This window comes from Passer domesticus, chromosome 3 (assembly GCF_036417665.1).
Source record: "Passer domesticus isolate bPasDom1 chromosome 3, bPasDom1.hap1, whole genome shotgun sequence".
NCBI classification, from domain to species: Eukaryota; Metazoa; Chordata; class Aves; order Passeriformes; family Passeridae; genus Passer; species Passer domesticus.
In genome coordinates, this window is record NC_087476.1 from 27227332 (window position 1) to 27249194 (window position 21863).

A 21863-nucleotide genomic window follows, 5' to 3' on the forward strand; every position below is an offset into this window, starting at 1 on the left:
GAAAAGCAGATTTTACTGCCAGTAAAAGCTCCCACTGTGCTTAACATGGACGTTCTTATTAAATGATAAATTATGTACTTGCTAAATCACAGTTGGTGGGGTGTGACAGCCTTAAAGGAAAGGTTAATCTGTGGAATATCAGGGTACAATGAATACAGTAAAATAACCAGAATGGCTAAGCCTTGATGAAAATATATTAGAGCTAAGAAACTCCTTTCTTTATTTTATTAACCTGCCCAGTTGGAAACTATATGTATTTCTTCACACACCAGACACCAGTAGTGTGGGCAGAATTAAAGGAGGAACAAGAATGTGTGCGTGTGTGTGTGTGTGTGTGTGTGCGTCCTTGTAGAACTGATGAAAAGCCACTATTCAGCTGTTTGCTAAAATAATCCATATTTGCAGTGAGATTTTATATAGAGGAAAGCTAACATCTGGTCAATCCTTTCTCAAACAGAATCTCTCCAAGCTTTTTATTAATAGTTCTTATACATGAAGGAATAACTTAAGACAGGTCCTTAGCTGATGCAAACTCCCATAATATCAGTCTTGACATACCTCTCGGCTTTCCAGGCACTCATTCAAAATCCAGGATACAAAAAACCAAATTAATATCAGGCACTATTTTCCTATTCTTCATTTACTTTTCCAATGTTTTTGATTTAAATTAGCTTCTGTGTGTGTGACTGTGTGTACATGACTATGTTGAGAATCACGCACATGAAAATGGAAGATTTTAATTAATAGAGTTTACAAAATCTGTTAAGAGCTCACAAAATGTTGCAGGAGAATAGGAGAAGGGAGCTGTTATACACAGTTAACCCTTCTGTTATAAAATGTTCTGTACCACTTTAATTTTTTAGGTAATATTTAAGACCTCTGCCCTTTCCAACTCTGATAATACAGATAAAACACTCATAATGCAGAACTGTGAGCACTTCATTAGCCGCCTGCTATTTCTTGTGAAGACCAACCTTCCTACTCCCCACAGTTTATTGCTAGAATCCCCAGGGACCATTTCACAGGGCTTGTCTCAGCTGATTCTTAGTGTTAATCATTTTGGATATGAATATGTAAAAAAAAAGTGAAGTGTAACAAATTGCATTTCAGCATATATTCCCAGTTTTTACAAATAATATCAACACAGTTTTTCCTGTGTCTCACTTTTGTAGTCCTTTGGTTCAGTAAATATGGGATTGCTGAAGAAACCACAGGGTTTGTTCTTAGACTGAAAGGCTGTAGACTGGGGCTTATCAAGCCTAATTTGTCTGGACTTGTTTTAGGCTTGCCTAGAGCTTTGTTTTAGCTTTTTTAGGTTTAGTAGACTCATATCTAATTTGTTTGAGTTTTGATTTTCATTGTACAATGGTGTGCTGATATGTCTTTTTTTATAATAATTCCAATATGGCTCAGATAGTGATAACAAATAGTATTCCAGTGACACTTATTTTTGTGCATAGAATAAATTATATGGTATTATGGAATGCAATACTGGATAACAGTTGATACCTTGAAAAATATAAACACAGAATCAGATATCAAGGCTATCAGGAAATGATCACTGAATAACTACTGGTCATTGAAGAGATTATATATTTGAAGCTAGGTGAAAATGTCTTCACGAGTAACAAAAGACAAGCTTCCAACATAAATAAAACACCACTTCCATTTAAAAAAATCAGATGTAACACAGAAAAGCAAAAGAAGCAAGGTATAGGACATATTAGAAATGCTTAAAAGTGTCCCCTAGCATAAGCCCCTCAAGTACAAGAATGAAGAAGTCCTTGCTGCATTCTCTTGGCAAAAGACTCATATTGTTTAGGCTGCCCCTTGTGTGAGGACACGAGGCTTGACTCCATTTTCATCAGAAGGCTGATTTATTATGTTATATATTATATTAAAATACTACATTACAACTATACTAAAAGAACAGAGAGAAGAAGATCAGAAGGCTACAAAGACAAGAATAGAATTGGAATGAATAACAAAAATCCTGTGACTGCTCACAGCCTTGGCACAGGTGGCTGTGATTGGTCACTAATTGAAAACAATCCACATGGACCAATGGAAGATGAACTTGTTGCATTCCACAGCATCAGAGAGTTATTGTTTACATTTCTTTCCTGAGGCTCTCAGCTCCTCAGGACAGGAAAAATCCCAGCAGAGGCTTTTTCACTAAAATATTATAGCTACAGACTCAGGATGACAATAACCGCTCCTCCTGAATGAAACAAATGGAAGTATAAAGTTTGTCTGTAAGTTTCAAGCATTAAACTATTATTACTGTGATTGAACTTCAGTATTTGGATAACTTGCATGGTAAGTTTTAGTACTTCTATAACTGGACTAATATTACATTTTTTGCAAGATTTATCATTCCAATTAGATCTACAGTAAATTCCTGACTTTACATACAAAGCATGTCTCTTGACCAGTTGAGACACTGAAGTTTTAATATGACCTACTAGTAGAGGCAAAAGGACTTAAATTTTAATTGAACCTTTTTTCCCCCAGCTCTTTTTCATATCTGTAGTGTATTTTACACCTACAGGCTCTGCTGGGTGCTTCTAGTATAAAGCCCTATGAAATTTGGAAACACTGACAAAAATTAATCCCTTCCAAGTACAGACTGATTTACAAAAGTGAAGCAATAGTGTCACCTGGAAAAAATGTTACTTCACAGAATATCAGGTTGGAAGCAACCTCAAGGATCATGTGATTCAACATTTCTTGGCAAAACACTGTTTAGACAAGATGCCTCAGCACTTTGTCCAGTTGAGTCTTAAAAGTATCCAAAGTTGTCCAATCCATCACTTTCCTGTCAAGATTATTCTGGTGGCTGATTGTTTTCATTGCAAAAAATTGTCCTCCTATGTCCAACCAGAATCTCCTCAGGAGCAACTTGTACTCACAACCTCTCATCTTTTCCATGTGATTCCATGAAAAAACAGTTCTCTCAGCCTTTCCTCATAAGGCAGGCTTACCAGTCCATGACCATGACTAATAAATAACTGCTACTGTTTCTTTGGCTGATGTGAGAAACTCTAAACTAAAAGTTTTCCCATAGTGAGGGTCAGGGAGAAGGCTGGTGAACTACCACAGCAAGAACAAACTGTGATATATAAAAAATGCCTTTAATGACTAGGAAAAACTCATTTAAAATCAAACCTGTTCCTTTAGATTTCCCAAAAGCATGATGAGACAACATTGCAATCTCTCCTGATTACTAGCATTCACAGTGATTTCTGTGGTGCAGACATTTTGGGAGAGCATATAGCTTCATTTAAGAGTAGTAGAGAACACTGTCAAGTCAGTTTATTTGTCAGGGGACGCATTTGACTGCCCACAATGCAGTTAAAGCTCTTAAAAACAGCATTTCCACAGAAAAAGACAGAGCATCTTTGTGAAACAATGGACAAAGCTATAATAGTTCTTGGAGAGCTAAAAACACAATAAAAGATATTAGTGGAAAAAGAAAGAACTGGGAAGAACCATCTTATTGACTGTTTTATTTGTAAAGTACTTATTCCAGATGACAGTTGAAGAATCATGTAGAGCAACATTACATGCTGCTTCTTGGAGAGATTGTATACGTGTTAATCGGCATGAGGTAAGTGTTGATTTTTAACTAAGAGCTCCACATGATAACTAGAATTTTAGTTGATTTTCATCTTATACTGTATAATTGCAAGATCCTGCATAGAAATAAAAAATGTCTAGAATTTGTAACTAATATATACCTTCCATAACACATGCATAGGCAGTAAAGCTCTTGGTAAAAGCAGAAAGCTAAAATAGATACTAAGGAAAAACAAGAATATGTATTGAAACTGGTACTCTCAATTTTTAATGTAGATGAAACAAAAAATGTCACTTTTTCCCATATTTTCACATCTTTCTTTTTCCTTAGCACAGGATATTCCCCTTCAGGGCAAGCATACCTATTACATATGAGAAGGAAATATTTGCATCTTATTTCATCTAGTATCTTACAAATATTAATGACTATCTGTGCTAAGTTACCAATGCTGCTGAAAATGGATCGTACCTAGTTCCTGATTAAAGCTAAGAATTGGATTCCTCTTCCCATTCCCATTCCCTCACCCTGAAATGGATAGAATGAATCTAACGATAAAGATGTTGTTACATAGTGCTCAGTTATAAACTGTATTTGTAAATTTTTTTGTGGAAATAATGTGTTATCTCTCTTAATCCATCCCTTTTCACTACCACTTACATATATGCTCTCCTGTCTACTTGAAACACTCCTATTACAACGCAACTATTTTCGTATCTTCTTGGACTAAGTTAGAGGTTCTTTTCAAATTCATATCTGCCTAAGTGCTTCCCAAACCTTGATATCTGCTTTATTTACTCAACTTTGTGCTTTCTACTTGTTAAACTATGTTTAGAACATTTATGCTAACTAAAGGTTTAATTATTGCCATCTGGAGTGTGTAACGCCTTGTGCCTATTTTTGTTTTCTAGTGTTTGGTTGCCAGCTATAGTGTTATGAATGGGATTCAGTCACCTGCATAGAGATACCAAGGAGCCATTTCAGCAGTCTAATGTATTCCATCAGGCTTTTTGCTACATTTACAGAAGTTCTTAGCTTTTCCAGAAGTCCCATACCATAGTTACCACCCTCTGTGTGTCTCAGATTCAGAAGGAAAATTATGATTACACAACACCTACTGTCCTCCAATGAATGTGGTTTGTGCCTTTAACTGTTAAATACAGGCCCTGTATTGACCTGGCACTGCAAAGTCTCAGGATTTGTCTCAGCTTGTTTGGGTCTGAACTGGTTTTTCTCTGTTGGAGCATCTATGCTGCTCTCAGCGACTGTTGCTTCCTCCATTCCAGCTCCAGCTCTGGGAATGCCCCTCTGAGGACAGTGTCATACTCACTGCTCAAGTGACTGCCAGACAAATCACAGACTTTTGTGTGAGTGGCTGCATTAAAGAAACCAAAGTGGATCCAAATAATGAGAAGAAAGAAACTCTGCCAACAGCATTATGCTTTATGCTCCTCTTCACAGAGAAGTCATCAGCATCCTCCTGGCTTGTCACAGCCTACACCACATTTTGCATAAGAAAGACTTTAAATGTCAGCCTTTATTGTACAGAGAAACATTGGAAGTGTATTACACCAAATAAAAGCCCAGCTATCAAAAAAAAAAAAAAGACAAAGGAAATTTTATAAATTATATAACAACTCTAATTGCATTTGCTAATGTGTTTTTTGGTATTAACTAGACAATTCAGAGCACCAGAATGATAAAGCTAGTTCATAGCTCCACTACATATTTTGTGCTCTTTTTCTAACCCAACACTGATTGCAAACCTTTCTAGACAATGAAATGCCACCCACAGGACAGTTCCCATGCCTTCAGTGACTGCCATTGTACTCCACAGCTCAACCCTCAGTCCGAAATGCAGTGCTATGCCTGACTTTATCTGATGAGGTGAAAAGCTTGAAGTTACTGTAACACCTTCTCTGCAGAAAGTGATATTGGAAGTTAAGATCTTATGACTGAATACTTGAGAACAGCAATCAGCATTTGCATCCGAAGATTTGATTTAACTGATTTCCTGTACTTTTATTCATTCTTTTCTGGCACTCACAGAGCTATCATAAATATCTGTTGAGAAAGTTACCCAACACTGCTTTTATTTATTTCATAACTTCTTCAGGCCTTAGTCTCTTGAGTCAGCCGTGTCCTTGGTCTGCAGTACTCATGAAGGTAAGCCACTTTGCAACTGAGCTGCAAGTTCACAGAAGGGAGAAAAACATAAGGATAACTTAGAATTCCTGGCTAACATTCAGGAAAAAGCTCTTTAAATGTGTTGTGGCCTTGTAAAAAAATTATTTTATGAGTAGCAAGTTTGATGTGTGTCTGACCACTATAAAAATTGGCTGATGGGGAGTGAGTGGGGGAAAGTGGAGACTTGGAGAAGAGGGGCACCCTCCCCTTCCCAACCAGCTGACCTACCAGGGAAGAACTAACAAGCAGGATCCCAACTATCAGGGAGAGATTTGGAGAAGCCATGAGCCATGGAGGGCCCTGGAAGCTGCCAGGATGGATGGATAACGACAGCTTGGATCCATGACATGGCTATCCCAGAGTAAGGGATATCCTGCCTCAGCAGTGTTGGAACTCTGCAGGGGCAAGGAAAAGCTGCTGGATGAAACAAAAGAAAAAACAATTGAACCAACCCGGCCCCCAACCTCAGCTCTGAAAAAAAAAGCACAAAAAGAAGACAAAAAATAAAATAAGTATAAATAACTCCCACAAACAATGTGGAAGGAATGCAAGTAAAAAAAAAAAAGGCAAGCAAAAAGTTCTCTGGGATAAATGCTATCTAAATAAAAACATATCCGCAGACTGCCTGAGAATGGGATGAGAATGGGATGTCCACCCTAAAAGCTGTTCTTGTAAGAGGGGAAAATCCCTACACAAACATGCCAAAAAAATTCCCTTTCTGCCCTTCTTCTGCCCCTGGGAGCACTACCTGGATGTACCACCAGGAGAGTCACTGCCATGTGCTTGCACAAGTAGGGGTTGATGAAGGAGAAAACACCTTCCCAAAGGGTCATTGGAGGTGGAGCACAAATGTGTTGAGTCCATGCTCTGGGGCATCCCCAGAGGAGTTTTCAGACCAGATGGTAACCAGAAATGTCCTGCTTTTTCCTCACTCTGTACTGAGGCTGAGCTAGGTTAGTAGAGACTGAGTAAACTTCAGATTCTGTAAAGTTTCCTCTGGGATTACCACAAACATAATCATTTTGGGGTGATGTTTGGCCAGAACGGAACACTAAAACCTGCTTCTTCCTCCTCATGTCAGTAAATCAAATTACTGAAAACCATATGTCTAGCTCTGAACTAAAACCCTTTTTTGCCATCTAAACCGCACACCAAACTTCAGTCTCCCCAAGCCTTCTACAGTACATTTTTCAGTTGTGTAAAAGAGGCTACAGACAGATATTTTATTGTTTTCACTGACTCTGATACTATGCTGAGACATACAGAAAGGCCCAAATTGCTCCAACCTTTAAAATGTTTATGCCTGCCTTACACTACTGTTCTCTTACTCCAAACAATTAAGAATGCTGGGACCTTGCATGACTAAACTGACCTGCTCATTCTTTTGAAGTCAGTAACTGCTTACCAGATAGAAGCCATAAGTAATATGTTTCTCTTTGTGCCTCTTGCTGACAACAAGAAAAACATTAATTTGAATTCTGTGGCTAAATGTGAACTAAAGCCTTAAAAAGAAAATTACTTCGCTGCTGTTGCCCTACAACTCTCAAAGAGAAATGAAGTACTGCAGGGATTCTAGAACAGTGGCTTTCACAGAAGAGAATCATTTCAGATACAATGTGCCAATCCATAAAAAAATACTAGTTCAGCCTTTATGCATATTATGTCTCCTTGACCCTGTTCAATTCTTAAAAGGATACATATATTTACAGGACTTAACAAACACTTTGTTTCCAGCTGATTTCTCTCTGGCAAAGAAGCCACTATTGAAGCGTTACTTTTTCTTCCTATAGACTCAAAATCACACTACTGAGAGATTTATTGCTGTCGCTCTTATTATCATTTGTATGAATGTAACATCAAAATAGCCAGTTCACAGTCTGTGAGTCTGTACACATGATAAGTGAAAATTCTAGCAGTATAAATAGATGAAGCCAGAGGAATGGGAGCACAGTCAAAGAGAAGTGAGATACTCAAGGTCATGCAAAGTACAAGTGAGAAAGAACTGAGGTTTTATCCCCATAAAAATTACTGAAGCATTCCATATGGTAACCTTTTTGAAAGTAACATAAACAAGTTGCCAAATTAGAACAATCTAAATTTAGGATGTTATCCTTCATAATGTAATGTAGCTCTAGTTTAATTTTTTCAGTGAATCTGTAGTGACTTGCTAGTCTGACATAAATACAGAATAATCAGAAGTAATAATCAGTAATTAATTCTGCTGTTGGTTTATGATGATTTATACTATATTTCTATACTATATTTCCTAACAGTGCCTTATAGAACATTCAGCAGCAATGCAAATGATTAACCAACATTAGAAGAGGAGATGTTGTATAAATGAACTCCTGCCTTTTTTCAATTTTTTTTTACATATATATATATATAATAGTGCAATAAACACTGAACTAATTAATAACTGAGTATGTTTATTAAGATATGTAATAATTTCAGATTTTTACAACTGCTTTTCTCATACTAACTACCAGGAAAAAAATTAAGCCATTTCTTGTGTTTTCAAGCTGCCTTAAACACATTCTACAGATGGCATTTTTGAGTAGTACTCAGCAGTAATGATTTATAAAAGTTGCATAGAGGCTTATGAACCCCAGTTAATATTTAAAGACTGCTTTCAGTGGCAGCAGGAAATGGTCCATCTATATCAATAGTAGAAAATAGCAGCAACAAAAGTTTCCTTGGGAGGTCTGCCCTTTTGACCACAGGGCAGTTCACATATCTTGTAGAAAACTGTTCAATGGGTACCCTGGGTGCACACAGTGTCTCCTCTTTTGTTTAGGCTCTATCCATCACACCTCAAATTTTCCATATATCTTCATCAAGTGTAATGTGGTTAACCTGTGTGATAGTTTGCACTCTCCTAACCTAAAGCAGAAATATCTTTAACTGCCCTAACTTCTGATTGTATTTGTATACCTATTACTCAATAATAGTTTTGATAATAGATTAGGTCTTTTACAAGTTTAAAAAGAGAGTATGCATACACACTAATATTTTTGGATTGAAGAAAAAACAGAAACTAGGAGTTTGCCCTCACAAATATCTCTGCAATCACTGTTTTACATTTTTGACTCTTCTAAGTCCAATGTCTCAGTTGAAAAAGACCCAATATTCATTTTTCTAAATACAGGTGTCATTCTATATTGCTATATCTAAAAAAACAATCAACAAAAATTAAAGTATATATAATATGGGGATAAAAGAAATTTTTTGCTACAGTAGAATTCTACTGTCATTAATAAATGTTGATCTGTTAAAGACAGAAACTGAAAACAAATTTCAAAAGGTGGAAGTTTCATATTTTTCAGTGTTCCTTCTCTCTTTGAGGAAATAAAGTCTTATCCTTAAGTGTGCATAGGCAATACATAGGCTTTTAAGGTAGAATAAGTCCCTGTGGGTACATAGGCTTTTTCAGGTAAAATTCTAAAACAGGGAAGAGATGAAATCTTTCAAGAGCAATCACTTTTTTTTTTTTTTTTAAGATAAGCAGAAACTATATTTCTTTGTATACATTATTAATTCTTTTTCATTTTTAAATACATATATGGACTTACATTCATATAAACACCTATGTGCATATTTAAACTGACTCTATACAAGGAAACTGATTTGCCATTACAAATGCTAATGTTTGCAGATGTCTGTTACAATTTTAGCACTGTGTCAGAAGAAATGCATTTGAAAGAGTTTATTTTCTGTTCTGAGTGTTGACTTCTGAATGAATTACAAGTTATCATTCTATGCAGATTCTCCAGAAATTATTAAGAAAGCACCTAAAAAATTTTAATACTTAGACATATCCAGACATTAAATCTTCTAAATTCATGAAACCTCTTTCTAGGGCAGGAACTTGATTTATGTATGCAAATGTCTGCAACTTGAAAAGTGCATGTGCATGCTTAAGCACATGTATTATTGCTGTGACCAGATGCTTTGATTTAAATTGAATGCTGGATTTCCATTTGCTTCTGAATGAAGAAGCTGCAGAAAACCAAACAGCAGTTGTCTAAAAAGGCCAGGTAAAATGCAGCTGAGAAGTAAATCAGCAGAGATATCAGTCTCAAGCACCTTTGCATACACAAACAGGAGACACTGCTGGTTCTATGACAAAAAAATAAATCCATAGACAGTTGTGTTAAATTATAAATTGACAATTGTGTCAATTATAAAGTTGCAGATGTTTCAAAATCTGGTTATGACTGACAGTCCTTTTGGTTTTAGGCCATTTATTTCAAATGAGTTTAGAGATTTGCTAGAAGGCATAGTGTGCAAATCTATAAAAATAAAAGTGCTGGGAAATTGCTCAGGGTATTAACTATAATCTTATAATTCAACAATTTTTTTGTGGGAAAACAAAATGCTTGATGTGGCAGTCAAATTTTCTACAAAGTAGGGCTTAGCAAACAATAAATATTCGGTGGTCTTTTTTTTAGATGGAAGATGGAAACATGATAAAATAATTTATCAGAAATTATTATTTCACGCTTAGCAAGAGTCATGATTGTATGGAAATTAAGAAAATAGTAATGAGAGTGGTATTATAATGTAAATAGATATATAAAGGTTCAAAAAAGAAAAAGGAGATATGGTTTAATTTCATAATTCACTAACACTTTTGTATTTTTATATCCTCAGTATCACATTAAATCTTTGTAATGGATAAAATTTGCAAAGTAGTAAGTGTTCCAAGTAATTCTTTGTCAGGGAAGCTGTTTCTGCGTTTCTTTTCTTAAAAAGAAAGAATGGGTGGGGAAACAAACTACTACTTGGACTTGAAGAAATAGTGAACATGTGTATAAGAAAACATAAAAAGGCAGAACTGTAATCCAAGTACAAAATACGGATGCCCAAGGAAAAAAAGTAATTTTAGCACTCCTTACTAATATTTTGACTTGCTAAAAATATTAAATAAATTATTGTCATACTAAGGCATATTCAAAGTATATCTAGTTCTATATTGCAATAGATTAAAAATTTAATTTAAACATGAATCACAGGCCTTATTACATTAGCATTGAACTTTTTCTTTTCTATCCAACCTTCACTGTAAGCCCTGCAGACTAATATATTCTATGCTCAGAGGGATTGCAGCCATTAGCTGTTTAGATTTGTGGGAAAAAAAAAACCAAACCCAAAGCAGATCATGAAACTGCCTCCAACAATTTATTTATTAAGCCTATCAATTTCTCTTTAAACAAATTGTGTACATAAACTCTCATTTTTAAAAAAAAATCATGTGTTTAATCCATTATTTTTTATTTAGCAGCCAGAAGGATCACTGCTTCAAGAACCTGATCAAGCCTCACAGTTATAGACAACTATATCTGTTAGAAATTTCCTTGTTCTTCAGCTGGTTTTCTTTATCACTTCTGGAATAATGTACACATAAACATTTTTCTTCCACTTCAAATAAGAAAAAAAATGCCATATATTATGTTTAAAAATTATATAAATCATTTTGCATTTTGTTTTAACTTGATTACTCATAGACTCTGTTCTGATCAGCTAATAATGTATTCTGATCTGCTCAGACATTTTATTCTGCTAGTAATGAAGAATCCCAAAGGAAGACAATCATCATTCAAGACTATATCTTCTCCCGAGCAAGGGTTAAGCCTAATTTACTTATTTTGCAGTGCTAATAGAAGTTACAGGCAAATAGATTAATGTTTAAGTATTCAAAGAGGCCATATAGTTCTATCTTCAATATTAAACTGTTTGCCACCTAACCTGGGTATAGAAAATGTTTCCATTTATTTCCTCTAACCTCATGGTACTTTTGTAGGTGTTCAGGGAAGGAGCATTTAGATCACTTGTGACTGTGACTAGCAAGAGAGGTGGTGATGATGATAGACTACTAATGAGCTATTTAAATATGCTAAAACTTAGTTTTGTTTCTATTTTCATTATATGTTCAGTTCTGCTATACAGCAAGTACCTGTATCAATAACAATATTCAGAGGGAATCACTCTGATGACTACAAAATGTTGATACAAAAATCATATGTGGCTATACATGTAAACATAGGGGTATATCCCTCTCTATACACACACATACACACGTATACATACATGCACACATATAATCTGTATGTATTTACACACAGAAACTGGAAAAGTTTAGCATTACAGAGAAATATTCCACATATACTTTACTTGGAAGAAATATACAAAAAAATAATAATAATCTATTAATAGATAAAATCTATTTCACAATTTGAAAAAAAAGTTTGGTAAGTAGTGTTTTCCAAGCATTATATTTTCATTTTGCATTTAAAATAGCAATGTAAAATGAGTTCATTATATGAAATAATAAATCATTTTCTACTATGGTTTGTGGGTGTTAGTCTCTTCTCAAGGAAGAATCAGTGAGACAAGAGGAAAAATCATCAAGTTGTACAGGGGAGTTTTAAATTGAATATTAGTGAAAATTTCTTCAATGAAAGGGTGGTCAAGCATTAGAACAAACTGCCCAGGGAAGTGGTTGAGTCTTTGTCCCTGAACATATTTAAAGACAAGTAGATGTGGCACTTGGGGAGGTGGTTTAATAGGGGACTTGGCAGTACTGGGTTTCTGGTTGGACTCAATGACTAGGAAATGATGGCTTATTGGCTTAGGAGGGAGAAACTTGTGAAGATTTACCCAGGATTACTTGATGATCAAGGCCACTGTCATAACCATTGAAATTAAAAAGCAATGAGTAGTAAAAGCAGTGGTCCCTTAGGGGAACATGTTTGCAAACACACAATGATGCAGTGGTGGTTTGGTCTGAAATAGAGACCTGCAGGAAAAGGCCAAACAGCCACCTGGACTGGGATAAGCCAGGAGTGACTGTCCTGCTACTCCAGGTCCATGGTGCTGGACACAGCCACACTAGAGGATTTGGGGCCTTGGTGAGTATGAATATGTGTGTGTGTCGGGGGTGGGGGGGTATGTGTGCTGTAGAATAAGAACTGCTGTACTGTTGTTATACTCATCCCACAAAGTAATCTTTTGTGTTACTGAGGAGTGTGGTTCCGTTCTTGCAACCGCACCAGCCTTAATTCCTCTGTTACAATCTGTTTGGGTCAACACTACACCAACAATCAATACTAATCAAGAATGCAGTTTGCCTCACTGATACAGCTTTAAATCAGTGTTAAACATGGGTGCCTAGTAACAGAAGGTATATGGACACTGGTAATTAACTTTTTTAAAAAAACACAGCCTTATTACTAAACTGAGGAAGAAGCAAGAAGTTTTTTATAAGGTTCAGTATAGGTCAGAGTATCGATTATAGCATACAGAGCCTATAGCTCTTAAAGCTGTTAACTTTTTTTCACAAAACAGGTGACATAAAATTGTTATCTCTAAGATGTCTTTGCTGACTTCACAAATTGAAGTATGCTCAATCCAGTAGGTAGTGTACACCTAGTATTAATATATAAAGCTAGGATTTAATTTAGCAAACAAATATGCTTGGAAACCTAAGGCTCAAACTGTTGGCAAGATGTGATCTGATAGGAGAAGAATTGAAGATCAAACTGTTTGATTCTGAGAATCTCACATTCTGACTATACATTTTTCATTATTTTCTTCACTGTTTTAAACTTTAAATTAGTCATGACCTAGTTCTATGGGCAAACCCATTGCATTCAGAGCTTTGCTTTTGGAACACATCTCATGTAGTTTCACCCAAATTAATCTTATTTGTGTACTTTGAGATGGCTTAATTTTATGAATCAAAGCATAATAAATCAGTCAATGAAAAGATATTTCAAAAATGCAATCTACATAAAGCAAAACATAATTTATGCCCTTTCTTATATCTCATAATACCTAATAAACCCCTAACCAATACAATTAGCAAACCACCTCAGAGAGATATACAGTTGACATGCATAAGGACTCATGACCTTAGTGATATGAGTCACTGACCCACTGCTTTAGAGGCTGAAAACCCAGACTGCTACCATATCTGCCAGAGATCTGTTAGGCTCTTGTGAAAGTTTTGGGTACCCTAGGGCATTTGCAATGGCATTTCTATGAATGCTGAGGCAACAGAGCCTGAACTAGACACTTGAGCTCCAGGTCTCCAGGGAGGGCTGATTTGCCTTTCCAGCTGCAGCAACTGCACTGTATTTCATTGACTACAGTAGCGGCATAGACAGCTGCTGGCTGTATATTTTTTAGTCCTAATCACAGGGACATGGAAACTTAAATGTATGTGTTATTCTGAATGTAATCACAACAATGGTCTCCATTGCACACAAAAAGATACATCATCACTAAGAGTGTCTTGCCACTTTCTGTACCAAACCAAACATTAATACAGGAAGCTAATTTTTTCTTGTACTCAAATGGCTGGTCTTTGCCAAGAGGTAGAATGTTATTGCTGGAGTGATATGCCAGATTTCACAGGCTGGTCTGTGTGGATGTGACAGTTTAGTCAGAGAGAGAAAAACAGACAGCTTTCCCAGGCATTGTCCTGGGGAAAATGGTGGGAATGCACAGAGAAGGAATTAAAACAATTCTTGTCTTAAGTCTCTGCAGCTGGTGTTTGTGAACATGTGGAATGTGTTATATGTGATGTTATGGAAAGATGATGTTGTTTCCAATGGACTAATGGTGTGACAGGTGTTATTAAGAACCAATCAGGTTCTGGGTGAATGATCTTGCCTATAAAAAATGTGTGATGTTCTAATAAAGTTCGCTCTTCTGCCTTCTGAGCACGGAGTCAAATGTCACTTTCTATCAGCCATCCCTAACTCAATAGCAACATGTTTGGAATGAAAGGGACCCTCAAGATCATCTTGTCCCAACACCCCTACTGTGGACAGGAATACCACCCACTAGACTGGGTAACTCAGAGCACCTTCCAATATGGCCTTGAACTCTTCCAGAGATGAGACATCCACACAAATACAGCTTCTCTGCGCAACCTATTCCAGTGTCTCATTGCCCTCACAGAAAATAATTTCTTTCTCATATCTAACCTGAACCCATACTCCTTCAGTTTAGAAAGAGTCACTACATGTCTGTCCTGTCACTACACGCCCTTGAAAAAAGTCCCTCTCCAGCTTTCTTGTAGGTACTGGAAGGGTTTCTGTTATTACTGCCTAGTCTATCAAAGCGCAAAAAGGCTTTTTCTCCAGAGAATTCTTCCTGACTAAGAAACACCATATGAATGACAATAAGTTTTACAAAGAGAAGTTTGTGGCAGCCATGCAGGAGTCTTACCAAAGCACAGGGCTTCAAATAAGTTTGTTTGTGTGTGTGTGTGTGTGTGTGTGTGTGTGTGTTGGGGGTTGTTAAAAGGCTGTGCTCAGCATCTTATGAGAAACACTTCAGATGGAAAGATGGCATAATCGCTTCATAGCACCCGTGTTTAATCTCTGCGGGTCTGGGTTCAAACACAGAACATCAGTAATGGAATGAGATGTGATCTTGAACTAATCTGTAATTGAAATTCACTCACATTTGAAACACTCACATTATAGAAGCACTTATTATACCTTGGTAGAAATAGGACTTTACTTAAAAGCACTGCACCCATTAAATAATTTGGAAATAGAGAGTTATGGAATACTACTAAGCATCATGAGAAGTCACATAATATTAATCACTGGGAATGTTGATGTAGACCAGGTGTGGAAAAATGTGTATAAGATATAGAAAACCTATTCTTCTGGATGCTTATTTCTAATGGTCTTATACAAAATCTTATGTCAAGAATAGTAAAAAACCCCCACAATTTAAACAGAAGTAGAAAAGTTCAAAATTAATTCTTTCTTTGATAACATTTTTTCCTTAATTTTACATGAAACAGTAATTCCTTCATCAAACTGTATACTTTCAGTGAATTCTGTTTCTTATATTCATTATGCTTTTTTTCTTGTTCCCAACAGGAGGAGGAATGAATAGCCTCCTAAAAAAACAGGAAACTTTTGTGGCCCGATTTTCAATTATTCGTTCTGCTATAACTGTGTTTCAGTGTGCAGATGTTTTAATTAATGCTGTAATCCTCTTTCTTAATGTTCATTGTAATTTAAACACCAAAATATGAGAAAGGAACTGTGTTTGGAATTGACTGAATAGAACATGGAAGAATGTTTAATTTCTAAATAGAAAGTTGTATAAATGAATTTCATGTGACATACCTTGTGTCTAGGATTTGGCAACCAACTTGATATTTCATTGTCAGGATTGTCATGCCATCTGCATGATGCTTAGCTAAAGACAATAGAATATTCCATTTAGTTGTCTTCCATCTTCAATTAGGCATTATTTTCCTGAAACTGAATGGGCTATTGAAGAAATGTGCCTAAACATTTAAATTATTTCCCAGAAGACTGACCCTTAAGCATAGATCTGTGTTGTCCAAGGAAAATCAATATGAATTTCAGGTTCTTAAATTAAAAAAAAACAACCAAAGAACCAACCAACCTCTGGGAAAAAAAAAATAGCACACATATTTTCTGTCATAATGTAGGAACAGTTTTCTGAATGCATTTGAGTGCACAAGATTGTGATAACAGCAGTGACCTAAAACTGCTGAATCATAACTTACATTTAAGTCTGGGTAAAATAATAGAAGCCTTAGTTTCTGTCGTAATGTGACAGGGATGTCAAGGGAGAGCCAGTAGGAAAACTTGTCAATGTGGCCCTTATGCTCAACTGCTTTCCAGACATTATGTTACACTGTACTATTGTTTGCCTTTCAGTGTGTGATCTGAGAAACTGTCTGACTGCAAACTGGCGTGTAAATCTTCATTGATGAACTTGCTTTTGAACCACCAAATAATGTTCTAAAGACTGTTCTAAGGCTGCCTGGATCTGTTTTTTGATGCTCTACTTTTGCAAAGCAGGTCTATACCCAAAGAATTATCCTGTGGGGTTTTCCTCAAACAAGCAGGTCACTGACTAGAATAACAGGAGCTCTAATATGCCAGCTCTCTGTTTTTGACAAAAAATATACTTTAAACCTAGTAAATCCCAGTTTTTAGTCTGTACTTATGACTAACCAACTGTCACAGAATTAACATCAAAATCTTGGAAGCCCTGAAATATCTGTTACAGGCCAATACATATTTTGCTTTCATATCCTTAAAGTGGAATTTTCTCAATTTCCCTTTTAAGTCACAATCACTATTTTTTGTATGTTTTTTAAGCTACAGTTTTGGTTTGTGTATTTTTCTCCATGGACTCTGTATTTTTTTTCTTCTTTTTTTTTTTTTTTTTAAGCATTGATGCCTTTAGAATTTTTTTTGAAAGAACATGTGCCAATTTGGGGGGGGGGTTACATTCCCTTGTTAGTAGGTATCAAGGGGGCAATCCAGTGTTACCAAATCAGCTGCTCTGAACCACCTCTAGGAAGTACATATTTCATGTTGTTATCAGCAGTACTGTGTACTGTGAACATCTCACCATCTCACTCTCCTTAAACAGACATCACTTTTATGTTCCAGAAAACTTCTACATAGTAACTGCATTCAGTTTCGTTGTGACATCATCAAAAAAGCCTTCACAGATAAGATAGAAAATACTCTTTCTTCTTTTTAAGTCCTACAAAAACGTATATTAAAAAAATCAGTGGAAATATTTAAAAACTTTTCACATAACAGATTGACTCCACCAAAGACAATAATTTAAAATTAAATGTATTGATTTTTCTCTATTTGACTATAAATTGCACCAGCCTGTGCAATGTAAATATCATTCTTTGTACCTCACTCAACCAGAGTTGAGTATTCAGAAGGATACATGAAATACAGTTAGGATGGACCAAATTAGAACTATTATTACTCATCAACTCACTAATATCATATATACTTTATCCATTAGTTTCTATTATATTGATCTTAAATAGAGTTTGAAAAAGAGGTTTTGTTTTCTTCCTTGGCAGCCTATACAAGTAATAGAATATAGCAGTAACAAAACACTGCAGAAAATTCTGATAGGAAGAGACAGATAGCAGACCTCATTTGCCAGGTAGCCCATAATCCATGACCAAGCCTTTCTCATGGAAACACAAATAAAAGTACAATAATAAAGGAGTTAATATAATGGGAAAATAAATCTGTGTTTCTCTACAAAATATATTTTCTCACACAATATATTGTATCCTGTCAGACAGACTTTTATCAGCCCCTGACTCACCAAACACTCAAAAGTAAATGTTTTTACATTTATTCACTGGTTTTAAATGACATGTTTTTTCTTTCCTAGAAAAAATATAGGAAAACAGAAAAATAATAAAATGTAAATATATAATCTGTCATTCTCTTCATACAGTTGCACTTTTTTACATATAACCCAAAATAAGTTACTTTGTCTTTTCTGAAGAATTTCAAGTTAGCAGCTAAATAATTCATAGATTTCTGATAACTAGTCTCCTTTTTTTTTCTTTTTAAAACTTAATCCTGTTCTCCAAATTTTTATTTCCCTTCTAAATACAATATTCCACAGGTTTCAATTGCTAGGAATGATGAATCACAAAACTGCAAAAAAACTTCATGGTGAGCCAGAAGAGCAAAAACACAACTCTCAGCTATCTCAGGATTTTAGAGTCTGAGTAGAAATTGAGTTTTTTCTCTATGCATTTTTTATTTAAATGCTTGCCAGAGCTTAGACTTCAGTAACACGAGATCAGTGAGACGTAAACTAAATTTTGCAGAAACAGCTGCAGGTAATGGAAATGCAGTTGAGGGTATATGTATCATTCCATATGTTCTTGGTGTTTGACCAGGTAGACACCTCAATATGAGCTTTGTGAAAGGTCACTGTCTTGGATGTTCTCCAGGATACACTGGCATCCATTGTCAGTTGGCTGAGAATCTAAATTTCACAGTCCATTAGCATGCTACATCTGGAGGTCTTTATGTACATTCTACATAGCTGTATTCTTTGCAGTCTACAGATGGGGCTAGAATTAAAAAAAAAGAGGGAAGACCCTTGTTTTTCAAAATGAAAAAAACCAAGGACTAACAACTTACAGCCATCTTTATTTGTGACATAGGTACTGGTAAATATTTCAGCATCATAGAGACCAGGAAGAAATAGTGATTTTTAATTAAAAAGACTCCAAAAAAAGTAAAAAAGGTTTTAACCCCCTCAATATATTCAGCAACTTAAAATGGTGTCAAGAACTTGAATAATATAGAAAATTGAAAGAATTCTGCTTTTGGTTCACTGCTCTGCAGTCAGGTCACTATGTAAGTGCACAGTCTATTTGAATTCCCATGGAAAATATAAAACCGCCTCCATGTCAGTGCTCGAGCAGATGCTCCCACTGGCTTGAGGGTATATACTACCTATTTGAGACTAGGTTTTCCATTGACTAGTGGCAAATGCCACTGAGCCCAAAGATTGAAAAACACTCCAGTGTAGAGAACCAAATCCTTTTGAACTTATAGAACACATGGATGACAAACCTAACTCACTTTTTAAAGACAGTTATTTACCTTAACCTTTTAATAAAAAAGTCTTGTCTGAGCAAAAACAACCCTACTTATTTTTATTCATACATAGAAATTTTTCCAAAGTTTACCCTAATTTTGTTTTTAAAAACATAATTGTGAAAACATAAGCCAGAAAAGATGCCTTCTTGGTACAAGATATTAATGATATCCCAGGCTCCATTAAGAGAAGCTTTGCCAGCATGTCAAGGAAGATGATCCTTACCCTTTGCTTAGCATTGGTGAGGCCAAATTCTGAGTGCTGTTCTGTGTTCCCCAGTGTAAGAGAGAAATGGACCTACTGGAGAGAATGCAATAAAGGGCCACCAAGATGATAAAGACACCAGAACATCTCTCCTATGAGAAAAATCTAAAAGACCTGCAGCTGTACAGCCTGGAGAAGAGAAGACTCAGAAGGGGATCTCATCAATGTCTACAAATACCTCTATGGAGGGCACGTACAGGATAGATCCAGTCTCTTTTCAGCACTGCTCAATGACAGTACCAGAGGCAATGGGAACAATCTGTACACATGTGGTCCTGTTTGAACATCGGAAATCACTTTTTCACTGTGAGAATGATTGAACACTGGCATAGTTTATCCACAGAAGTTGTTGAAGTTGGAGAGAAGTTTGAAATAATCCAAACACGTGTTTGTTCAGGTCCTGGCAACCAGTTCTATGTGACACTGCTTGGAACAGGGCCATTGGACAAGATAACCTCCAGAAATCCCCTTCAAACTAAGCCATTCTGTGATTCTGTGAAAGCACTATAGAGATAAAGCTGTGTTCTGCATAGTAAAAATGACAACCCCAGTCTACAAGAAATAATACAAGTATTTTAGCTATTATAATAAAAAAAATTCCAAAAAAGTCTCACAAACAAACCCAAACAAAAAACCCCAACAAACCAAATAATTCAGTGCCACTATGTCAATCAAGTGATAGCTAAAATACAAGTGCTACCGTTTCAAATTTAATCCATGGAGGTAAATGTACTGTATGAAGATGAATTTTATTCTTTGAAGGTTCTGTTTTGAAAGGCTATCATTCAGAGTCTTAATCAACATGAATCCATACAATCCCCATTTTAAAGAATTTTTTCTTAGATAATCTACAAGAAAAAGATATTCAAACCAATACAGCAGTGATGCCATTCATGTTTGTTATGCAGATATGATAGGCTGAATACCAGTTTAAAGTCTGAAACTGAAACTGACTCAACCAGGATTAACACTGAGTACACAGCTTCACTTGAAACTTGTGCCAAAACAAAAAGTTGTTGAAATTAGTTTCTTTAATGAAAATAGATACATTCAGTAGCAGATTACAAGCAGGTAAATAAAGACCAAAAACCAGAAGGTATTCAGTTGGTTCACTAAGCTACTCTATAAGCTAATCATAAAAAGAACAAAAATTATAGGATGATCATTGGAATACTTAGCTTTACAAAGAAACATCCTACTGAGGGCAATAACCAAAATATCATGAGTTCTTTTCAGTAATTTAATGCATGAAAAACAATTCATACAAGATGCTTACTTTATATGCACACTATAAATTCATGAAAAATATTGTAAAGCTTTTTTAAAGAGCAACTCAAAAAGCTCAGGATTTGGTAAAAGGCAGCATGTACTCAAAGTACTTACAGGTACAGCACTGAAAGCACATTACAAATATGGTCAGAAACAAAAATGATCATGGGATAGACTATCAGAAGTCTCATTCTTACACTGTCTTTTATAAACAGAAAGATTTATAGCAAAACCTGTCTATCTCTGTGGATATTATGGCCTCCATGCCTTGTAGAATATTTTTTTATTTAGTTTTGTCTTATTATTTGTTTCCTTTTGCTTCAGTTAGGAAGGAAAATAGAGGCTGTCTATAGCAACATTATTGATGTGAAATAGCTTTGAATTGATATCTGTATAGACTGGGTATAGACTGGTAGCTGTCTGATTATTTTATGGAAAATAGACAAAGTTAAAACAATTTTCATGAGGCTTATTGCAAGATCTTCTCCCCAAGTAGTAATCTGAGCGAATGATTTTTACATAGGCCACTGGATTTAAGTCTGGTCTTAATATCTTCAGAGAATAATTTAAGACAATATCTGAACAAAAAACATGTTGAAAATAGTTATTACATATCTAGGGAGAGACTCAACCACTAAGACACTATGAAAAGATGGAAAAATATTTTAAAATAATTAAGCTTCAAAAGTGAGGCCTGTTCAAAATATGTATCAGTTATTAACTATCCATTTCATACAAGTAAAATATTAACTTAAAAAATATAATAAATCCGCGTTCTGCCTATTGGAAAAGAAAAGAAAAAACAAGTAAGAACCATAGCAACTGAAAGGGCAGGCTAGCAGTAAACCATTGATTTATTTCTGTATGGAAAATAATCCTGATAGAAAAGATTATCTTACTATAAAGGTCTTATACTATACATAAGTAAATTTATCTCTGAAGATTAGACCATCAAATAGGAAACTTTTTATAGTCATATTTACAGTGTAAGGTTTGTTGACTATGCCCTGCTAAGTGAATGGAAAAGTAAGCACTGACTTGTACAGAAGCAGGATTAAGCTGTAGTACTTGAGGCAATATGTACCATTTCTGTGGGGATAATTCAAGTGGC

At 35.5% G+C, this 21863-nt stretch overlaps 1 protein-coding gene and 1 long non-coding RNA gene across 6 annotated transcripts in view; one reads left to right on the forward strand and one right to left on the reverse strand.

Moving 5' to 3' along the window:
- LOC135296221 (uncharacterized) overlaps positions 1-4680 on the forward strand; it is a 62619-nt gene extending 57939 nt beyond the window's left edge. The window contains exons 2-3 of the long non-coding RNA XR_010358270.1: positions 3533-3610; positions 4489-4680. This is a non-coding gene — a long non-coding RNA (uncharacterized LOC135296221). The remainder of the gene's footprint in view (positions 1-3532; positions 3611-4488) is intronic.
- Positions 1-21863, reverse strand: part of EYS (eyes shut homolog) — a 797842-nt gene that overhangs the window by 346907 nt on the left and 429072 nt on the right. The window lies entirely within an intron of this gene.